This window comes from Telopea speciosissima, chromosome 6 (assembly GCF_018873765.1).
Source record: "Telopea speciosissima isolate NSW1024214 ecotype Mountain lineage chromosome 6, Tspe_v1, whole genome shotgun sequence".
Classification (NCBI taxonomy): Eukaryota; Viridiplantae; Streptophyta; class Magnoliopsida; order Proteales; family Proteaceae; genus Telopea; species Telopea speciosissima.
In genome coordinates, this window is record NC_057921.1 from 30545368 (window position 1) to 30550272 (window position 4905).

Sequence of the window (4905 nt, forward strand, 5' to 3'; positions counted from 1 at the left end):
AGACACCTACAAAGATAAGGAAGCACAAGATAGAAATAGAAAGTTACTTTTTGGAAAATAGAAGGTTTTTGTAGCTAAGATTTTAATCTCTCTCACTTTCTATTTTTTCATTTTTTCTTGGGGTTCAAGCTTTATTGTAAGGGAAGGAGAAGGGAATATTTCTCCTACCTCTTCTCTCTTCTCCCTTCTCCTCTCCTTTCCCCTATAAATACCCCTTACCCTTTGGGTTGTAACTAGTTAGTTCTAGTTCAGTTTTTAGTTCAATTTTTATGCAATTTTTAGTTCAATAATTAGTGAAATTTTATCTTCTTCTCCTTCTAATTTTTGGCTTTCTAAGTTTCTAGTATAATTTATGAGCTTAGTTTAATGGTTGTAATAGGTTTAATTCAAGCTTTAATTTAATTTTGTCTTCAATATGGTTGTAATCCTTTAGTTTAGTTTTAAAGCTTTCTAGTCTAGGCTTCTAATCCTTGTGAGAAGAACTAGATACTTGGAAGAGGAATCCATGCAAGGATTATTCAAGTGTTCAAGCTTCTTCAACTATATTCATGCAAGGCTTAATTAATTCGCACACTTTCAACTTTTGGTAGAAGAGAGTATTAGTTCTTAATTTTATTTTGAGTTTCTTCTTCTTCTTCTTAATCTCTTAATTTTTGTTTTAGTTTCTTGTTCTTCTTAACCGTCTAATTCCTCCATTATTTTTATTTTAATCACACTCTCACCACCTCTATTCTATCCATTCGAGTAAGACTCTCAATCTCCACTTTTTATTTTATTTCTCATCCTCTAGCTCTTTAATTCAATCATATTTTTAGGATTTTATTTTTTAGTTACTACTATGATCATGCATTATGTTAGGATTTTAATTTAATTATTTTTATTTTAATTTCAGATTTGGTAGCGCCATTTCAAGTGTGAGAAGCAAGCAATTTTAATCTGATTCAAACCCTTTCGGATTTTACATCTCTAATCTCTTAGTCTCTTTCTCGCTCTCTAATCTCTTCTTTGCTTTTTTATGTGGTTGTGATGTGTGGCTGCAATTTATTCCTTCAAATCCTCTATAGTTTTGATAGGTTAGATGCTTATGTGTTAGGACGCCAATTCAATTCGTTAGATGCGTAATTTCACTAGATGCTTGTGAGTTAGGATGTGTTAATTTAATTATCATTAGTTTAAATAGTTTAATTAGTTTAATTTAACACTTTAATTTGGTTCACTTTACATTGCTTTTGATTAAGATAGAGTGGCGTACATCTCCTTAAGTTCGACTTGTTGCTATGATTAATCCGTAAGCTTGCTGTTATTATTTCTTGCAAACAAGTTCTTGACGCTGTTGCCGGGGAGCTTATTGACCACTTTATTTTTCTGATTTTGAAGTAATTCGAAGTGCTTTAATTTATTTTCCTTCTCCTCTTCTTTTTCAATAAAAACAAAATTGTTTGAGGGAAACCTCAATTTTGGATAGGTGGATAGTTTATGCATGTCTGGAATAATGGGAGGTACACCTCCACCTATGACTTTGGGGGAAAGGTGGAACCATGCTAAGGCACATATGACTTTGGGGGAAAGGTTTAAACAGGCTAGGGTAGCCAAAAGTAGTGAGTTAGAGAACCACTTTGCACCACCTCAGTACAATTTTGTTCCCCAACCCAACTATGGGCTTTCAGGAAATTTTGATTGGCCGCACCCTCGAACTATCCATGTTATGGAAGGAAGTCTTAATCTTTATGGGGTAGCTATGGTGATAAGAATGTGAATCCTCTATTTCAATACAATTCTTTTGGCACTTACAATCAGGGGTGGAGTGATCATCACAATTTTTGGTGGGATCAATGGAATAACCAAGTTGGACCATCCAATTTGCAATACCATGGTCAGTTTGGTCCTCCAATGCCCAATCCTTCATGGAATCTCAATGAGCGACCTCTCCTTGAACAATATCAGCAACCCCCTTAGTTTCAGAAAATGGGTGAGGAGGCCAAAATGAGTGAGCTTGAGAGGAAAGTTACCCTTTTCATAGAAAGTAGTAACAACATGGAGAAGCAACTCTCTCAACTGATCACCATGATATAGGAGGAGGAAATGGGTAAAATACCTAGTCAGCCTAACTCTAATCCATGTTACCAAATTCCAGTTCAGAATGAATCGCCCCATCTCTAGTTTAATGATATTGAAAGTCCACCACCCCAGTTTGAAGTTAATGAGAGTCACCCCCAACAAGATGATTTATTTGTTGAGATTGAGTTTCCTAAAGATGTTAGTGAAGCGAAGTTTGATGAGCCACCTGGGGAAGTACAACTTTTGCCTGAAATTTCTGATCTTAGTGAGCCTAGTGTTTCTACTAATTTAGAATCAAATTTTCATGATAGCATAGAAACCCAGGAAATTCGATCTCCCTCTCTCTCTTTGGAAAACCCAGATAATTGTCATACTGAGGATTGTTTTGTCCCGTATGTTGATTGGTCCAAATCTCCTAGGTTTGATGATTTTATTGAGGAAGACAATGTTAGTCATGATGCTCTTCAAGCATATTATCATGATCCTTATTTGGCAAACCAAGTTATACAAAGGGAGGATAGTTTTATTGCTAGGATTGATTTGAGTAAACCTCCCATTTTTTATGATTATCTTGATGAGGTTACTGATATTCATGATCCTTTTGAGGCTTACTACGATCCATTCTTGGTTGGTTTTTGCGATAATGACATGCATTCTGCATTGACCATGGGCGGGAATGGAAGGATTTGTCTACATGGACTATTTTTCACTACCTTCATTTTCCACTGTTCCATGTGGAGAGATTTTCCTGTTGGATATTTATCATTTGTGCTTAACTTCCATATTATTTCTCGCTTTACTAAAATTCATGGTCGAGTATTTTCTGGTTCTAAAGCTCTTTTTACATTTACCGGCCATGGTTTGAGATTTATGTTGATGCTTGTAATACTTGTTATAGAGCTCATGATTCTTCATCATCCACTTTTTGGATTATATCTGGTAAGCCCCCTCATGTCCTCCCTTGTCCCTATTTTTTATTTTCTACATGCATTGAGGACACTGCATGAATTAAGTATGGGGGGGTGTGTTGGACTTAATTGGTGAATTTTGTGAATTTTGATTGTGACAGTAGTTTGGTTTTGTGCATACGTTTCTTTGACTATTAAGCGAGAGAAAGAGGGAGTTTGGTGCCCTAGCATGTGAAATAATAAACAAGAATGGTAATTTGTATGTATCTGGTGGTAGGGATTGAGTTGAAAAATATGAGCACTATTTCGTTTGATCGCTAGACTCCTCTATGTGTTTTATGGACCCTTTGATCTTTTGGCTAAGAGTTGAGACTAGGGGTGTCAACTGGTCAGGCTCGGTCGGTCACGGTCAGGCCTAGTCGGGCCTCACCAATTTTATAAGCTGCACCATGTTTGACCATTTAGGCATTCGGGCTTGCCTTGGGCGGGCATGGTACGGTTTCATTTCGGTTGATCGATATTCGGTCTTTAATCGGGGCAGCCTTATTCGGGCTAAACGGGCCTAAACCGGGTCTAAAATGGGCTAATAAATCGTTTAACTCTAAATGGTGTGGGTTTACTAATTGATATCTAACAAAGTAAGATCTAAAAACTAAAACTAAACCTCATTTCACCTACGTTAAGTGTATCTAACCAATAAATGTCAAAGACCAACAAAGAAACAAACAAAAAAAAAGGAAATTTGGAGGGAAGGGAAGGGGAAGTTTATAAGTTAAAGGGTCGATTGGGTTGGGCTATAACAGGGCGGTCTAGGTCAGGCCTGGAATCGGTCGGTCCGATAGGGCGCCCAATGGGCTAGGAACCCACACTGAGACCACCCGATTACTAAACGTGTTGGGCTTAAGCCCGGCATGTTTAGTAATCGGGCTGGGCCAGGCTTTAATCGGGCGGGCTCGGTCGGGCCTGGCGGGCCGATTGAGACCAATTTGTTTGTGGCAACGCAAGGCATGAAAGTGAAGGAAAAAAAAACAAGAAAGGAAAGTGGAATTCCGTAGGACTAGACAGGGCACGGTTGCCTCAGGAAGCAGGGTGACTTGTTCGAAATTCCTTGGAAGGAAACTCGAAAAAATAAAAAATAAAACTCTTGCATCAATGTCTCAAAGTCTTTATAGATATATGCAAAAAACGAAGCTACCAAGTATTTGGGTGTTTGGTGTATGCTCCACCATGTCATTCAGAGAACAGTAGTGGAGTAGAAATAGAGTTTATTGTTGAGAAAAAAAAATGTTTTTTTTGCCTTAATGCTTGAAAAGAAAGTATGGTAAAAAACACTCAAAGCCTAAGCCTTCGGTTCCATCGATACTCTGAGTGGTTTACCTGAAGGTGAGTAGTGTTCAGAAGATATGAGGAGATCCCTTAATCTTGTTGCATGCTTGTTACTTGAATTGATGTGGGGTGATAAAATTCAAGTGTGGGGGAACCTTTGGCTCCTTGATCTTTAATTGAGCACTTTTAGGGATTGTGTGCACTACCCTACTTATGCAATGATTAAAATTTGCAGTATTCTTTCTTTTTATTGAATTTTGGGTGTACATTCACTGCAAACACCCACGAGACTAAACTCGTCCACCTGGTGTAACCTAAGGGTTCAAAGGCTTGTTACACTTGCTAAGTGCAACCGTGATTCCTATGAAAGTGAGTTAGGATTTCTGCATTTTAGATTAGTTTTTTGTTTTGTTTACTTGAAGACAAGTAACGTTCAAGTGTGGGGGAATCTGATGAGCACATTTATGTGTGAAATCTTAGGGCCAAAAAGCATGCATTTTTATACTTGGAACGGAGCTACTTGAGGTTTTGGTTTGTGTTTTCAGGTATTAGGTGAATTCTTGTGAAAATGGAGCAAATGATACTAATGAGCCATTTTTAAGCTGTTTAGTGG